We start from the raw sequence: 19847 nt of genomic DNA, 5'->3' as shown, positions 1-19847 counted from the left end.
GTGTTCTACTTGTTTTTGTACTTTATTCAGGAGACAACCTGACACGAGTTTGTAGGTTCCCGGTAAAAGGGAAATCTCTCTGTAGTTGTTTGCATCTCCTTCGTCACCTTTTTTTACGCAGTGCATGGATTAGAACAATCTTCCAGTGAAGCGAGATTTTTCGTGTGACAAATGTTTCGGATTATTTGCATAATTTCTTTGAGTGAGTTTGGGCTTATGTTTTTCAAGAGTTAAGATTCAATTTCATCCCCCCCTCCCCCCTCCTGGTGCTTTGTTGTTTTTATCTTTTTTTTTAGATATGAATAAACTTCTTGTGTTGGTGGTTACGAACTTTCCATTGTGATTACTGAATGTGTTTTCGGGACTCTATCTTTGGGTTCCGGACAATTTAAGAGCTGTGAAAAATGTATACCTAGTTCCTGGTAATTTTCTTTATTTGTCAAGGCTAACTTAGTATCTAGTTTTTGGAAGCAGAGGTTGTGTGGTGACTACCCTATGAATGGGTTAGCAAAGGTACTGTACAAATTGTGTGGGTTGCAGTTTTTGAAGTTGTATTTAATTGCCTTTAGTTGGTCATTGGCATATTTTAGTTTATTTTCTCTCGAAATCAAGTATGTTTGTTTGCGAACTTCGAGGATTTTTTTCTGTGTTTCTTCTTATTAGTTTCAACTGTATTTTTGAAATGTCTTTTTCCTTCTTCTAGTGCGTTTTCACTTTCTTTATTCCACCAAAGTTATTTTGGTTTTATGTGAAGAGATATCAGGCCTTTCGTTGTTTTGATGATTTTGCCTTGAAATTTCTGTCGGTCTTCTACAGGGTTTTCTTGCAATATTTCTGTAAATTTTAGAACCTTTGTTTTTGTGTAGATCAAATTTTGGGATCATCGATGTTTTCCTGTTGAATTTTCTGTTGGATGTGACTTTAATTTTGATTCTGGTTAAATAATGATCCGAATCGATAATTTCAAGTGCGTACTTTGCACATTGCAAATTAAAAGAAATAGGTAGACATACGATATTTTCACACTATCAATCTGAAGTTCTCCTAAATGGTATGTGATCGCCACGTTTTTTATTTTCGATTTGGGTTTTTTCCGGAGTGAGGCTGACACCCGCGCCGCCCCCGCCAGTCAGCCCCCACGCTATTCGTTCGTTTCTTTCGTCAGTCGACTTGACTGAACCGAGTTATCGAGTAGCTGTACTTTCCTATGTAGCACGGGCATCCTCGTCATGATATTTTATACGTTTCTGTCTGGCACATAGATAGGTGACACATACCCACGAGAAAAAAAAATGGTTCTAATGGCTCTGAGCACTGTGGGACTTAACTTCTGAGGTCATCAGTCCCCTAGAACTTAGAACTACTTAAACCTAAGGGCATCATACACATCCATGCCCGAGGCAGAATTCGGACCTGCAACCGTAGCGGTCGCGCGGTTCCATACTGTAGCGCCTGTACCGCTCGGCCACTCCGGCCGGCCTACGAGAAAAGTCACGGCCATTCTAGTGATATCGATACGTTATTCTGTCTGGAATTTGTTCGAGAAAAGTCGCGAATATTCTACGTTTTTTTTTTTATTGTACATAGAAATTTCGATACGTAGCGTTATAAATACGGACTATTGGCCGAATAGGAAGCTAGTTTACATTGAGAAGCAAAAATATTAAGAATGAGTAAGTAAAAAGTCCTGGTTGTAGCAGGTGCAAGCGTGAAGATTAGTCAAGAGTGATAGTGATCATTTGATTGTGAAAAAAATGTACAAAATACTTGCTTGTCTACCTGCATCTGTTACTACAGCAGAAAGAAGTTTTTCAACATTTCGGCGTATAAAGACATGGATGAGGTCGACAATGAAGGAGGATCGGCTTAATGGCTTAGTTCTGTTGAACTCACCCTGACATTGATTGGCCTATTGACGATGTAATTAATCAATTGGCAGGAAGAACAGGCTCATAGAATCCATCATTTAAGGAAGAGAATCACAATTGTAACTTTTTTTGCATCATAGGATGGCATTGTGTTGTAATTGAGTATAATCAGTTTACATAAAACTTCCTTAAACTTTGCATGTGACTTGACTATTTTTTTATTACGGTAAAACTAAGGATAGCTCAAGATGTCTTTAACGCCCCCCTCCTTGAGGTTTTCTGTATCCGCCACTGGTGCTATTCTTACTGGTGAACTTGTGAGCAGGGTAGTCTGCCACAGACCTCTTGTATTTGTGTTCTCTGCCAATTTCGGCATTAAAATCACCGAGCAGAATTTCACACCATCTTTTGGAGTTTTGGCCATCTCTGTTTCAAGTTTTTCTCGGAATATTTCCGTGTTTATCTGACTCTTCGTTATTGTCACCACTTTCCAGGGCATGTATATTAATACAGGTTTAGTTAGTCTGTGTGTTTGATTCTGAAGGTGATTAGTCGGTTGTCGATGGGTTTCACATCTTTTACTGAATCAAAAACTGTTTTGTCCACGATGAAGTCCATGCCAAATAGTGCTGCTCCTCTGACAGTTTTCTCGTTTGTTCCACTTTTGAAGATTCTGTAATTATTGTAGTCTGTCGTTTCTGAATCTGAAGTGTGTTTCTTGCAGGGGGATAATTTGGATTTTCTGCTTCGTGATTTCTGCTGTGAGATTGTGTAGTTTTCCTGCTCGAATGAATGTCTGAATGTGAGAGTGCCAATTTGGGTGTGCGATTATTCGTGGAAATTTACCAGAGTAATCCGACTTGCTCTCTAGTGCAAGTCCAAGCTATCCAGAATCCGAACGCTTGATTGGCACTTTGGAGCGACTGGATTGTCCACTTGGGGCACTTCTGTCTTTACTTGTACAAGTCCTGCTCGCTTGTCATCAATTTTCTGGCTTTTACTAGTGGCATAGAACCTGGGATTGTGTTTACAATAAAGTTCAACCAATTATCACTTGGCAGTTATTTTCAATAATGAGCTGGCTCGTTTGGATAAGATTTATAAATATCTGCTCTTGGACAACCTCTCTCTATCACTTTTAAGAAGATCTGAAGGCGCTGTTAAACTCGATTATGAGTTGATTAATCGATGCAGCAGATTTACGTAACCCATTCGTGTCAGACAGGCGTCACTCGGAACCGATCGTGTTAAGAAGTTAGATTCAGGTGTAACAAGTAAACATGACAGCGAACATTGCATTCGGATTTCGAAATTAAATTTTCATGTATGGGCAGCGTGTGACGGCCCTCCACATTTAAGGACATAGGAGAGTACTGTAGTATTACTTCCCCCTCCCTGCTTCTCGGATATAAGCACGACGGTGCTGTCAACGTATCGAGTTACCACTTTACCCTGCCGAGTAATAGAGCGGAACGCACCTACAAAAAGTGGCGGCTGCGTTTTCCGGTGTATAGTGCAATCGTCCCGACGTCCAAATTTGAATACAGACACAACAAACCTTGTCAGGTATTTTTTCTGCATAACAAATAGTAAACTATTCTCGCGATTAGGTCATGCAGCAGGGGAGAGGTCGTGTGTCCTTTTGAAAACTGAGCAGAGATGCCGGGCTGGTATATTACATCCATGTTTACTTTGAGCTCGATGGACGCTGTACGAGAGACCGGCAATTTGCATCCGCTATAGCTGCAAAACAGCAGAGAAACCACTATATTGTCAAAGAAACAGTATTATTTACCGTGAACAGCCGACAACCAAATAAACCCAAATTATGTAGTGCTTATGGTAACGGCCTTGCCGCAGTGGATACATCGGTTCCCGTGAGATCACCGAAGTTAAGCACTGTCGGGCGTGGCCGGCACTTAGATGGGTGACCATCCGGCCGCCATGCGCTGTTGCCATTTTTCGGGGTGCACTCAGCCTCGTGATGCCAATTGAGGAGCTACTCGACCGAATAGTAGCGGCTCTGGTCAAAGAAAACCATTGTAACGACCGGGAGAGCGGTGTGCTGACCACACGCCGCTCCTATCCGCATCCTCACTGAGGATGACACGGCGGTCGGATGGTTTCGATGGGCCACTTGTGGCCTGAAGACGGAGTGCATGTAGTGCTTGGTAAAGTCGCATTGATCTCCCTTGTACTCGGAAATTCTAAATCCAGTACTAGTACCATTACAGGTGATGCAGGTTGTGTTCCAGATTTCATGAGGAAGCATTTGCGTCCTTCGCCACCCACCCCGACCGGTGGAGACGGGTGGAGGTCGGGGGAGAGGGGAAGGGGGCAAAATCACCTTGGCCCGAGTCTCTCAAGGGCTCGGATCCCCCAGGGTGCTAAGTTTGGAAATATCATACTGCTATTGTAAAATAAATATAGTATCACTCAGTAAAAATCCTATATAGCTTTCCCTTTCCACTTCAGTTCTTAAGTTCTATGAGTCATACAGGCCAGTTGCACACAGTTCTATTACGTGTTTAATGTTGGATCCACTGTATTTTCTTTAGACGTTGTACATTAAAACCACCTTGTGATCGAGACGAAAATGTTAAATATTGTTGTAAATCCTACCAAAACATTTCCCCAACAAATGTGCAAGGTAACAGGGGTGAAACAACGTCATTATAATTCGGTTTGGCAGTAAGATTCAAAGATAAGGCTCTTCTGATTCAATCACAAGGTAATGGTACGTGAGTATATAGAAAATATTTTGCATTCAAGGATAAACACAAAATAAGATGTTTCTATTGCACATAGTTGTCAAGGTAGAATCGTAAGAGTGAAGAAATAAAATGGCATGGAAGAGGTACGTTTACCACTCTGATGCTCGGAAGTAGAGAGTTAATGTACTTCCTTTGTTCTTTCGTAGAATAGCCAACTTACATGAGATCTTTCACGTTACTGGCTGTAACATTATTTCCTTGTGAAAGAGACTTGGCCTTCATAGTTTAATATTAGAAAATTGGTGATCAAAATAATGGAAATTTCCTCAGAATATTAAAGCTCTGGTGTCACTACCATCCAGTTGCTGCAAAACATATTAACAGTATCAAGACAGACATGAAGCTGGAAAGAATGTAGAAGTTCTTTATCTGTCAAGTGATACTTAGATTGAATTTATTTATAGTTGTGCCCATCATGTCAGGCGTGTTGTCTTGGAACAGAGAGAAAATGACAAGTATTATTCAACTATTATTGATGAACCTTCTGATTCAAATCATATTGAACAAACAACTTCATTCTGCTTTATATATACTTCAAGAAGGGAACTGATGTGAAATAAATGAGCTGTTTTTGGAATTCGTAGGTTGTAATCAGAAAATAAGAGTTACTATTTTACATTTAATTCGATCAACACTTGTGAAACACTCAGCTCCTATCAGTGAATGCCGCTGACAATGTTATGATAAAGGGAGTTAATAGTAGGTGTCTTATGCAGGAGCTAGGACACATTTTCTTCAGCGAAGTCCTTTTGAAAATTTTCTCTGTGTTCTTGTCAGAGCCCTATGTGGATTATATAGAGTTGCGTGTTGTCATGAAGCAGATGCTTTTTTCGAAGTGACTCAACTTCTTTACAACCTGTTCAGTAGCACTCCCTAACGATGGGAAATTCTGAAATAGTGTGTTAAAGTTTTTTTATATTCCATGCCTGATAACCATTGGAGTGCTCGAGATGACGCTGCAACAGCAATTGCAGCTCGTTTAGATTAGTTTGTCATTGCTGTTGAAACTCTCATTAAGTTAAAATTGTCAGCTGAAACACGTTCTGTAGTATGAGGTGGTTTGGATTTTGTGAGATTTTTCAAGTGTTTAATCATGTCATGAACTTAGCTGTTGGTACCAATTGACTACAGAAGCTAATTACTACAACCACGAAATGCTAGCACTGATGTTGAGCTAAAACACTTTGAGAGCGTGTTAAATGACTTAAAATATCATTGAAAACTGGGACAAATTCTTCCTGATCTAAAGCTGTTGCTTGCAATTAATATTGATCCTGAATTTCACGAGGAGCGTACTAAGAAGAGAAGATAATTTCATGATGTAAAGGGGAATGAAGAGGCAGATGCGTATTCAGAAGCTTTATTGAAGATAAATGTGTGTTAAGTCATTATTGATATTCAAGTCTCTAACTTGAAACAGAGAAGATTTTAGATGAAATATTTGAGTTTTACGGAAATACTAAAAAATGACTAACGATAAGGTCTCTGATACATGCAAATTATTTATCAATGAATACCATAACGATTCAGAACAGATTCTGAAGAGGAAATCAAATATTTGAGAACACTTCATACTTCGAACTTTGAATATATTGCTTTGAAACCATTGGAATCTTGAATAACATCCACGAGTTTAAAATTTTAAGCTTGTTTCCGAATTATGTGTAGCTAATCGCTTCTTTCACACTCTTCCAGTGACAGTAGCTGAAGCAAAAGACCATTCAGCACTCTGATTTGAGTTAAAAATTGTCTCAAATTAACTATGCATCAACAACGTCTCTCAGATTTGGGAAGTTTGGCAACTGATAGTAATGTGGCAAGGCCAGTAGAGTTTGATGCTGTGATTCAAACATTTCCTGAATGAAATGCTTCCAAAGCGCCACTGACAGTGCCATAGGCAAGTAGGTTATAATATGCTACCTGTTGCACTACTGATAGTCGTTTACACGTGAATGAATGCGCTGATGTTTGCTTACTGAAACGTGTGGGCGTGTAGGGACAGAACACTTCATATTGTGGCATTTTTGCACCACACATTTCATCACTGTACAAATCAGCGTAATACTTTACCTTTTGTCCTACAGCGAAATGAAAGTAAATTAAACCAATTTAAGAAATAATATTAAGTACAGCATACATACATGTTACAATAATTCATTATTGAGCAGTATCTCAAGCCGAACTTGTAAGAATGTCAAACGTTTGAGTTTTCCCTCTTGCCGTGTAGGTTTCGGTCGAGTTCCCCAACTGTGGTGATACTGGCCTCCAGATGACTGTCTTCCTCACTAGTATTCCTTCTGCCTCCTACTCCATGACAGCATCAGGGCGTTAGTATTCTGCGTCGACATATTTAACTGTTGCACACTCATTTATGATTCATCTGACTGGTATGTTATATCCTTGAAAGCTGCAAAAGGAAACTGGAAGTAAGTTGAACTATTATTCTTTGTTTTACTACATTCCAAACAATTTTTATTGTAACAGAACATTATACAAGGTGTATCATAGCAGCTATTACTGGCTTTCTGAAATATAGCATGAAACTGAACATTTTTCTTAATGAAGCAGTGTTCAGTAATGCGTATTTTTGAGGTTGCACTGGAATGGAAGAATGGTTCAAATGACTCTGAGCACTATGGGACTTAACTTCTGAGGTCATCAGTCCCCTAGAACTTAGAACTACTTAAACCTAACTAACCTAAGGACACCAACACACCCATGCCCGAGGCAGGATTCGAACCTGCGACCGTAGCGGACGCGCGGTTCCAGACTGTAGCGCCTAGAACCACTCGGCCGAATGGAAGAAGCTGTATATCGTAATAAAAGGGCTAGAATTACTTCATTGCACAACAGGTATGAAATATAGAGCATGATCTCAGCAAGGGCACATCACGCAGGTGTGACACGAATTGGTTTCTTTCTATGAAATTATTATTATCAGGTACAACGAAAATTACAAATACGTTCATAAATGTTATTTAAATTTGTAGCTACTGCAGTCTGCTCTAATTATGATTGAAAATTTGGGTAGAAATCAGAACTGTGAATGCAGAAAATGTGATCAGAAATAAATTACGTACTGGAGGTTAGTTGGTTGGTTTAATGGAGGGGTGGGGGGGTAGGGGACCAAACTCCGACGTCACCAATCCCGGTAAAATAATTACACAAGGGAAAGAAGAAAAGAAAGGAGACGTACAGCACAATAATAAGAGAATGGAAGAACCAGAGAAACGACAAAAGGGCTACCAACACTACTACGGACAAAATAGGAAAATAAAACGACAGAGAGAAGCAAGAAACAGGTGGAAGGGATAAAAACAAGAGAGCAGATGACCGTGGCTAGCCGACCACGAGAATAAAAAGGAGAAGCCTGCCACTCTGCGACACATTAAAACATCCAGCCTAAAAGCATGAGAGTGGAGAACATAAAGGGACAAAGGACATGCGCGAAAACTTATATATAATGCTAAAACCCACCGTCACGTATAAAACGTAAAACTAAATCAGCCTATGAGGCGTTGTCAGCTAAAATTAATGGCAACGAGTCCGGTAACTGAAGAGTCCGTCGCAGGGCAGACAGAGACGTAGAGTTCAACAAGATATGGGCCAATGTCAGCCGGGCGCGGCACCGACCCAGGTGGGTCATTGTGGCGCAGGAGATAGCCTTGTGTCACCCAAGCGTGGCCAATGCGGAGCCGACGAGAGAATCCCTGCAAGAGGCCCGCGTGGAGGCCTTCCACACATTTGTAGTCTCCTTAATGGCACGCTGTTTGTTGTGCATACTGATGTTACGCCATTCCGTCTCCCAAAGCTGCAAGGCCTTGCAGCGTAGTACTGAACGGAGGATAGCTACAGAGAAGCTGATCTCCAGAAGCGGTATCCACTTAGCCTGTTTGGCCAGCCTGTCGGCAAGTTCGATGCCTGGGATTCTGAGGTGACCTGGCGGCCAGAGAAACACCACTGAACGACTGGACCGTTCCAGGGCATAGATGGACTCCTGGATGATCGCTACCAAAGGCCTACCGTGGCCTAGGTGTATACCATGGAGGTGTATGTGAATGGACCTCAGGCAAGGACTCTCGTTCGGATAGAGGGGATCGGGCACGAACTGCTATTCGAAGCCCTGGCCAGAGCCGCCGATGAGGGAGATGAACCGCCATGGGTGGGGAAAGGAGACGGTAATTCGAACGCGAAGGAGAACTAAGAAAGTGAGCAATGTAACTGGCCAACAGTTGTGCACGCCGAACCTGCAATGGAGGGACTCCGGCCTCCACCAGGATGCAGGTCACCGGACTCGTTCTAAAAGCTCCTGTCGCTATGCGAACGTCACAGTGGAGCGCTGGGTTGAGTAAACGCAACTCTGAGGATGCCGCTGAACCATAAACCACACTCCCATAATCAAGGCGGGATTCGACAACGGCTCTGTAGGGCTGCAGCAGCGTAGAGCGGTCTGCACCCTAGTTGGTGTTGCTCAGGCAGCGGAGAGCACTCTGGTGCTGCCAGTGCTCCCGCTTAAGCTGACGAAGGTGAGGTGGCCAAGTCAATCAGCCGACGAAAACCAGTCCTAAGAATTGATATGTCTCCACTACAGTGACTGGATCGTCATTAAGGTAAAGTTCTGGTTCCGGATGAATGGTACGACGCCGACAGAAGTGCATAACACACGACTTTGCGGCCGAAAACTGGAAACTGTGGGCTAGAGCCCATGACTGCGCCTTTTGGATGGCTCCCTGTAGGCGCCTACTGGTGGAGCAGTACGAAATGCAGAAGCCGTCTGCATACAGAGAAGGTAAGACAGATGGTCGTTCAGCTGCTGCTATACCGTTAATGGGCACTAAAACTATGGATACACTCAATACAGAGCCCTGCGGGACCCCATTCTCCAGGATATGTGGGGGACTATGGGAGGCACCAACTTGGACACGGAAAGTATGAAGCGACAGGAAATTTTGGACAAAAATCGAGAACAGGACTCTGAGACCCACTCGTATAATGTGGCAAGGATATGACGTCGTCAGGTCTTGTCATACGCTTTTTGTAAATCAACAAAGACGGCACCCAGGTATTGGCGACTGGAAAAGGCTGTTCGGATGGCAGACTCGAGGGACACAAGATTATATGGAGTAGAGCGACCCTGGCGGAAGGCGCCCTGACATGGAGCCAGTAGGCCACGTGACTCCAGGACCCAACCCAACAGCCGATACACCATACGTTCCAGCAGCTTACAAAGAACGTTGGTGAGGCTGATGGGCCGATAGCTATCCACATCAACCGGGTTTTTACCGGGTTTGAGCACCAGAATGATGGTGCTCTCCCGCCATTGCGATGGGAAGACGCCCGCACCAGATCCGGTTGAAGATAACGAGGAGATGTCGCTTGTAGTCAGATGTGACTGTGGATTCGATCTGGCACAGGAGCAGTGATGGGGAAATCTGCAAGGGCACTGAGGAGCTCCAACTCTGTAAATGGGGCGTTATAGGATTCACTGTGGCGTGTAGTGAACGAGAAGACTTTCCTTTCCAGCCGCCGTTCGCGAGTGCGAAAGGCTGGGGGTTAATTCTCCGACGCAGAGGGTCGAGCATAGTTCTCAGCAAAGTGCTTGGAAATCGCGATTGCGTCTGTAGATAACATGCCGTTTATGTTAACACTGGAAACACCTGTTGGGTTCTGGCACCGAGACTTGGCACCCAATGGTCGAGATGTATCTCTCCCAACATTCTTACCTTCGCTGTTTGATAAGTTGGCGAAAGTGAGCACAGAGCCGTTTAAAGGCTATGAGGTGCTCCAGGGAAGGGTGCCGCTTTTACCGCTGTAGAGCTCGCCGACGCCGACGCTCCTTAATTGCTTCAGCGACTTCCAGCGACCACCAAGGGACTGCCTTTCACCAGGGGCACCCTAAAGAGCGAGGGATCGCGTTTTCTGCCACAGAAAGGGTGTGGCCACAGAGGGGAACAATTTGGGATCGTACTTCTGTGTGTTGAATTGCCCATAATGCTTAGAGACTGCTGGTGTTTGACCACCAGCAAGAGATGATGTACTACGCTTCTTTGCGTGTCATCTGTCCTGATGCCTCCCACTCTGACCAGGCGACCGCCCCCCTCACTCCCAACCCACCCCACTGGCGCCATACAGCCACAGCAAAGGCCACCTGGCAGGATGGCCATTGCCAGGAGTCCCGATGCCACATGGTGACCGGCATTTACTCCTCAGCATACGCGGGGAGATAACGGCGCAGGCATCAGCAGAGCGATCCCTATGTGGTCAGAGGACTACAACTAATAGGGTACAGGGCGGCCCCATCACAACCGACTGGTGACTGTGCAAGATATCAGGTGAAACCAAGAAAACAACTCCATTATCATCGTCAGCGTAGAAAACGATACTGCAAAGTTGACGGAAAAACTCGCACCCACGAAGGTGACCTCACCCAACAGTTGGAGAATGAGCAGAAGTGCAGATCCACGTCGACGAAAGATGCGATAGGTCTCAGAGCATGATGGACATAATGCACCATATAAGGCGCCCTTCGCCAATAGCTCACTCTTCGGGAAAATTTTGAAAAATGGAGGTCGAGCCCTACAGAGGACCATCACATAAAGGCCGAAACGTGTGAGACCCCTTTTATTCGCCTCTTACGACAGGCAGGAATGCCTCGGGTCTATTCCAACCCTCGGACCCGCAGGGCGGCGTGTCAGTTCTATTAAAAGAGAAGCAAAGTAAACAATTTTCACAGCCGATGTTCAGTGACCAACAGTGACAATTTAAGTTGTTTCCATGGTAAGAATAACAGCTGAAGCAGAACCATCTAGTCTCGGAATGATGAGCACTGACTTTCGTACAGAAACCGAAGCATTTGTAGACAATGCGTTATTGATACGTACCGGTAATGTTTATAGTCTTTTCCTCGACGACATCAGAAATTTAGAAATAGTTACTCTGATGTACCAATTTGAAAACTTTCTGCTCTGCGTCGGAAATGTTCGAGCAATTTGTTCAGCGGAATCCGCTTTCTAAATACACTGCAATGACATGTCACAGTCTGTAGAATTTCCTGGAATGCTCACATGTTCTTTGATATGGGATAACACTGCATCCGACGTGCAAACGAAGCTAGTACTGTTAACAGTAATTTATTCAACCTGTTGCACCGTGAACAACAGTTAATTCCTTTGAGTCTGCCCGCAACATTTCCTGAAGCATAGAGTACCGTAGTACAAGTCAGAGGAAAAATGCTCCTGTGAGAGCACAAAGTGGCGAATATGTTCCTGATGAAAAGACCCTTTAACCAGCTGCCTAAGTCTTCATTCCGCCTTCACCAGAAATTTTGGCATGCTAACATATTGGCACTCTTAACACAGAACGTTCTAAACCCTTTTATCCAGTCTCTCTTTGTAGTGAAGCCTTCACACTCAGCATCGCCTTTTCCCTCTCACTGCCACTTCTCTGTCTCTCCCTCTGTGTCCTTTTTCTCCCACTGTCCTCACGGTATATCCCACTGCCACTGTCTCATCTCTCAATTACACTGTTCCCTTTTGCCTTTTTTGCCACTGCCACTGTCCCCACCATAAACCGTCAATTATGTGTGTGTGTGGGGGGGGGGGAGGGGTCCAACTTATATCTTCACTTTTACCCACAAGTTTAAAATATCTGCGCAAAATTCACCTTCCATACACCTACGTGTTAAAGTTCGCCGGTCTAGGATGGACCAGGCCCTCCAAGTCTTTATTTCAGTTGTCTCCTCTCTATTTCTTTCCACTGCTTCTATGTCTACGCATCTCTTTCTCTTTTATTACCACTTTCTTTCACTGACCGTCAATAACTCCCGTTCCTTTTACTGGCACTGCTATTGTCTTCACCCATCTCTCTTTCTCTTTCACAGACACTTTCTCTCTTTCACCGTCACAGTCTCCTCTTTCTTTCCCACTGGCACTCGTCACAGTCTCTGTGTTACTCCCTTTCAGCACAAAATAGCGCGAATATTTTCCCTTCCCAACATTTTTGGCGAGAGAGGCAAAAGTTTGGATTAAGGCAGCAGATTCCCCAATTTTCTGTCAGTCTCTTCAAGAGGTTTACTTCGTTGCCTTGCTACAGCAGCGTATACAGCTTATGTCAAATGTCAAATGAATGGTATAGGTCAGTAAAGCTCTGGCTGTTCACTAATATAATTCGACACAGTGATAAACTTTGAAAAACAAACAACAATTAAGCAAGGGTAATATAAGATTAATACGAAATCGTTTAAAGTGGTATTTTTTTCTAAGTACTTTGCTTATCGATCGCAGCTCGTCGAAAGCACACGTCTTATGATTTCTGTCATAAAAGAGTAAAAATGTTATTAGAAATATTTTTCTAAATTTCCAGTCCTTCCAGTATTACGTTATTTTTTGTATTCATTTTAAGTTATTTTCAGGCGTGCTAAGACTCTTTTTAGGGCATTTTTTTTGTTACTGCAGTATCACTTTGGGCGTATCTGTATATGCGTCAAGTGCCCATTATACAGCGCTACATCAAGTTTTATTGGTGAACAAATTGAGACTATAAACGTAGTTTGGTGACCTCAGAACCCTTGCGATGACCCTACAACTCTTGTCACGTGCTCACAAAGTCAGTTAAAACTATATTTACACCTTAGATCGGACTTTAAGCACTTATTTTGCTGCATAAGCACGACAAATTTGAACCTCTAGATCTTGGTAATATGTAATATAAGGTTCGACGTTCGCCGATAGTATCATCTTTAGAACATATATGGTAAAATTTTCGATGCTCTAGCATCAATGGAAATTATAAAAGTAGTTATCCCCACAATGGGTGCTTTGAGTATTCAAAAATCATGGTTTTTTCGAGTGTATCTTTATAAGCTGCAGATGTTCGAAAAAACGGGAAAATGGCGTTTCTAGATGAATGTATGAAAAATGTACAGCAAAAATTTGATACACCTGTCATGGTGAGTTATCTAGATAATTGCGACCTATGTTTCAAAAATGGTTGATAACCGTTTTATGCGGTTTTCTACGTAAGTATGGTACCTCTGAACCTCTGGGTATTGATAACGGATAATGATATGGAAAAAATTTTCGACGTTCTCCGAGAATATCATCTTAGTAACATACGGTAAGGTTTTCAATGATTTTCGATGAACAGAATTTATAGAAATGGCCATCCCCACAAATGGTACTTTTCGTATCTAAAAGTCACTTTCTACGGTTTTCTTAGGAATCACTCATGAAAAAATGGTGCTTTTGTAAGTAACCAAAGGTCCACCCTTGATCAAATCTGACGCAAAAGAGTCAACCGATTTGCTCGATATGCCTGAACTGGAGAAAGTGTGTCATGTTCAAATTTTGAACTTGCACCGTAAGACAGCTACAGCATGCTAGTCCTTCTGATGGGTATGCAAATTGTCACTAGGCCAAGATATAACCAAAACTGTTGCACTCGTATCTCTGTGACCAAAGAACCCGAGAGATGACCCCGGGGAAAATAGCGCGGCTTTTTGGAACGTATCGGTACCGTGTGCTGTCTTGCACGTACCGATTTTATTTGCGAAGATGTATAGAGCGTTTAATATGAAATTGTATTTGATCTAAATTTCATCCGAATGAGTATTTTTTGTGTATCTCCAGTATTCCCTAAATTACGTTATGTTTAAATCGTGTCAAACCTTTTTTTTTTAAAATCACAATGGAACTGGTTTGCTATATTTGGAGATGGGGCCTAATCACACACCTTGCCATTCCTGGCTCTCAGCGACCCTGATCCCCCCCCCCCCAAACCCCCTTCCCGCTCCTCTTGCTGTGTCTATTTTTGACAACGAAGTCAATGAAACTGGCTCGTCATACTTTACGCGTATTTACAGTAAGAACACGTAGCAGACTGTTTTACCGCTTATTTTTCTTTTTTCCTCTCCTGCAGATTGGTGAGGTCCGTGTGCAATTTTCGTAGCAGTACAAATTACCCGCTGACGTCACGCCGAAGCATTCGCGTGAGTTGCGCGAGCGTTGGCCGCCACGAGTCTCACGTCTGCGCTGATCCAGTGTGGGCCTTGCCGGTGGTCGCGAGCGCACCACGGGCGAGCCGAACCCACAGCAGATGGCGGAATCTCGGTGCGGGAAATCGTCTCTGTTGTAGCGAAAGGGTGCGATATTTAGTCAATTACGCGCCTAACGTGGCTTCCGATGTAAACTAAGTGACACTAAGCGTGCTCGGCTAACATGGTGTAATCGACGTTTCAAACATAGCAGCTACACAACGGCTTGCGTCTACCTCCTGACGATATATAATGCAAATTACGTGTCTGGTAGCCGATCAATAAATTAAACTGTGCTATTTTTGAGCACTTACTATGTACCTAGATGTTTAGTTGGACGTTGACACTGCATCAGAATATTTTATAATCTGAAGATGGCATTAGCCGAAACCGGTAATGGTGAAGTGTAAAAGTTAGTGTGATCAAGACGGACCTACAGAATAAAGTGCCAAAATAGGACCATGGATTCATATTCAGACTTTCTCATCAATTGTGCTATTATTTTTTCTAAAAAGAATAAAATCGTGTGTGGGTGCATCGAAAAACAATATAATAAAATATTTGCAAACTTTTTTTCGTGGTAAGTTATGTTTTCGTCTAAACAACAACTAGGTGTTGTTTACTATGGACAAAATTTATGTCACCCAAGCGGGATACTAGCCTCCGCCCCATGTTGTATGCTTTAGAGAGACTGCCATATGTTCAAGTTTTTTGTGACATTCTTGTTTAGGAAGAAAAACAAATATTTGCTCTATCGCAGCCCAAAAAAGAAGCTTTTCAATCAATAGAAATTTTATCTGCAATCTTTATTATATTGGAGCACAGAGCTGTATTACTCAAAGGTACATATTCATTGTGACAAGTAACACCTACAGTACATTTGTAGAAAATTATGAGCTTGGATACGTATTCGTCATAAAACGTCGGCCATTGTATTATTTTTGTCATTACGCTATTCTATTAGGAAGTCCCAAGCCATTATCGCAACGTATTTCTCGCAGGTAGTTCGTAGTATTCTTTCTAGTCTACATTTAAATTGCATCTCGAGTTTCTTCATTGTGCTCTAATCCTTACTGAACGTAAACAACTAGCTTGTGGCAGAAATTGAGAAAAACAGAGAGAAATATTTTGGATAACAATGACCTCCTCTATTATTGTTACGCACCTAGGTTAAATATCTGTCCTTGTAAAGAGTTTCACGCCACTCATAAGAACTGATAAGAGTCATAATGAGACATTCTCAAACAAATGTGTCCTACAGTCTGTCTCTCACATCTGCGTAGTTACAGCATATAGCTTTGGTTACTTTGTTGTATGCGTGATGAAGCTTGAGAGGTGATGGTATGGCTTCCCAATAAACATAAATGGAAATGCACGCCAAGAGCCCAAGCATAGATTACTTACATATGTGTGTCAGGCACCTATAACTGGAAGATATACGTCGGAACATTAGCATAAATTTTAGTTTATGTTTATGGAGAATCTCTACCAGCACAAATGATTATCATGTGACAGACAACTGATCTCAAGCAGACAACATGATACGCAGCAAGCACACGTATGCACCGCTTTAATCACATCACAAAATGGTGTAAAAGAAACAAGAAAATAAATGTGTGCAGTAGTGACGAAACTAGTTTAAGTGTAAGTAGATCAAAACTTTGTTTCCACAAGGAGGCTCATATTTCCAGAAATATTGATTAACTTATAAAATTATACCTACTCGTGATAAATAACACAGATGCCCGAATCATGTAGCAAAGAACTGCCTGATTTTGAAACTGTTAATACTGTTTCTGCAACGTAAGAAACAACTAAAAAAGTAATTATTTTCGTGCACCTGGGAATTATTGTAGAGGTATTATCTCTCACCAGGTCTATTTTTTCACGAAATAGCAAAAAATAAATAATCATGATGCAAGAGGGAAAGTAATTTTTTCTGTTGATATGCACTTGGAAAATTTTCTCACGATGTGTCATGTCTGCTCCCCATTTGTGTTTTATATACTACTTAGGGTACGACAAATTAAGAAATAAGGGTCACCATACTAAATATGAATACATGGTCTTTGTTGGTTCTGTGATGGGAAATATGTTACAGATATTTATATGTTTCAGTTTATCGTACATAAATAGATCAAGTGTGCATAAAAAACAACACTCGCGTTAAATACATTGTTACTACATAATGGCTATGAAAAAAGTAAAGGTCTTGAATAAGAGTGCAAGTAGATACAAATGTGTTGCCAAGAGGGCTACGCTACGTAGTCCACCATATAAATGCATCAAAAAATAGCTGAGAATATTCTTTGTGGTGAATCATGATCAAGGTACGAGTAGTAATGGCGGATGTCTGGCTGGCAGGAAAGAAGTGACAGCTGTCCGATTATGATCAGAATATTGAACGCTGGCGTTCTGTTTTAAATTCCGAATTTTTGCACATTATCCATATACTGACACTACTGACAGCTATCAATGCGTCCGATATGGCCATTAAGCCCAAAGGCCCTGTTGGCGTTATTTGAGAACAGCAGCCGGTTGCACCGTCTGTTTCCCTTCTTTTCATTCTCATAATTACGACACAACCATAACAGTAACCAAAGAAATGTACACTGCGTCCATCTATACGACAAAACAGACATTCCTCACATTTCATAAAGCATACCGAAATGGTTACTGCAACTTTCTAAACAAGGAAAAATAATTATTTTTGAGGGACTGAGAAATTATTGTAGATCTATTATATCCCACTACGTCAACTGTCTGACTAAATAAATAAGTAAATAAATAATCGTGATGCAAGAGGGAAAGTAAATTATTTCTGTTGCCACCCACCTGGAAACTTTTATGGGAATATGTCATGTCTTCCACCAGTGTTGTTAGCTATTTATACCAGAGTTTACTGAAAAGTAATGCCTCCACCTTCGTAACTATTCAACAGTTGGCAGCATTGGTATGCGGCAGGTACTGGCTTTTTCCATAGCCTCTTCTCTACAGCTCCAGTTGTCGGGAATCCTTAGAATTGAACGGTTGTGTTGTTAAAGTGTAAAGTATGGAACCCTGCGCGCACGGTTGGTCAATGCGATTTAAGGAACGTGAAGTTATTTAATTCTTGACAGCAGAAAGTGTCGCCCCAAAGGAGATTCATCAGAGAATGAAAGCAGTTTATGGTGACTGTGTTGACGTGAGTACTGTGCGTCATTGGGCGAGTAAGTTTAAAGATGTTGAGGTGGGAACGTCTTACCTGCGTGAAAAATTTAGAGTTGGACGTCGTGTGACAGCAACCACTAAGTTTCACAAGCAAAATGTTGATAGATTGATTCAGGATGATCGTCGTATCACTCAAAGAGAAATTGCAAGCACAATCGGCATTTCACAAGAACGTGTGGGTCACATTATTGCTTTGCTTGGCTATCAGAAGATGTGTGCACCATGGGTACCCTGGATGCTGATTCCTGAAATGAAAGCACACACACCTGAAATTTTCCAGAAACTACTCTCGTGTTGCGAGACACATAGTACTCACATCAACTCAATCACCACAAACTGCTTTCATTCTCTGGTGAATCTCCTTTGGGGTGGCACCTTCTGATGTTAAGAATTCAATAACTGCACGTTGCTTAGATCGCACTGGCCTACCGCCTGCGCAGGGTTCCATACTTTATACTGTAACAACACAACCGTTCAATGCTAAGGATTCCTGATAACGATGAGTTGTAGAGAAGAGGCTACGGAACAAGCCATTACCAACCGCATAGCAATGCTGCCAGCTGTTGAACAGCTCCGAAGGTGGAGGCATTAATTTTCAGTCAACCCTCGTACCTCACACTGCCAGTAAGCATTGATGCAGGGTGACGCGAATAAACCATGCCCACTAGCACGTTGGTAAGAGAAACACTGAATGGTATGTCACATCTTCATCGTGCCCAAAGGCGAGTTCAAATGGTTCAAATGGCTCTGAGCACTATGGGACTCAACTTCTGAGGTCATTAGTCCCCTAGAACTTAGAACTAGTTAAACCTAACTAACCTAAGGACGCCACACACATCCATGCCCGAGGCAGGATTCGAACCTGCGACCGTAGCGGTCTGGCAGTTCCAGACTGCAGTGCCTAGAACCGCACGGCCATTTCGGCCGGCCCAAAGGCGAGTATGAGACTTCAATTACACTATTGGTCATTAAAATTGCAACACCAAGAAGAAATGCAGATGATAAACGGGTATTCATTGGACAAATATATTATACTAGAACTGACATGTGATTACATTTTCACGCAAAAAAATGGTTCAAATAGCTCTGAGCACTATGCGACTTAACTTCTGAGGTCATCAGTCGCCTAGAACTTAGAACTAATTAAACCTAACAAACCTAAGGACATCACACACATCCATGCCCGAGGCAGGATTCGAACCTGCGACCGTAGCGGTCGCTCGGCTCCAGACTGTAGCGACTAGACCCGCGCGACTGGATGCAACCAGTTACCTACTGGCCATTAAAATTGCTACAAGAAGAAGAAATGTAGATGACAAACGGGTAATCATTGGACAAAGATATTATACTAGAACTGACATGTGATTACATTTTCACGCAATTTGGGTACATAGATCCTGACAAAATCAGTACCCAGAACAGCCACCTCTGGCCGTAATAACGGCCTTGATACGCCTGGGCATTGAGTCAAACAGAGCTTGGATGGCGTGTACAGGTACAGCTCTCCATGCAGCTTCAACACGATACCACAGTTCATCAAGAGTAGCAACTGTTGTATAGTGACGATGTCACCAAACACGGATGCGACCATCATGATGCTGTAAACAGAACCTGGATTCATCCGAAAAAATTACGTTTTGCTATTCGTGCACTTAGGTTCGTCGTTGAGTACACCATCGCAGGCGCTCCTGTCTGTGATGCAGCGTCAAGGGTAACCGCAGCCATGGTCTCCGAGCCAATAGTCCATGCTGCTGCAAACGTCCTCGAACTGTTCGTGCAGATGGTTGTTGTCTTGCGAACGTCCCCATCTGTTCACTCAGGGATCGAGACGTGGCTGCACGATCCGTTACAGCCATGCGGATAAGATGCCTGTCATCTCGATTGCTAGTGATACGAGGCCGCTGGGATCAAGTACGGCGTTCCGCATTACCCTCCTGAACCCACCGATTCCATATTCTGCTAACA

Source organism: Schistocerca cancellata, chromosome 2 (genome assembly GCF_023864275.1).
Source record: "Schistocerca cancellata isolate TAMUIC-IGC-003103 chromosome 2, iqSchCanc2.1, whole genome shotgun sequence".
Classification (NCBI taxonomy): domain Eukaryota; kingdom Metazoa; phylum Arthropoda; class Insecta; order Orthoptera; family Acrididae; genus Schistocerca; species Schistocerca cancellata.
Note: the sequence above shows the minus strand (reverse complement) of the source record.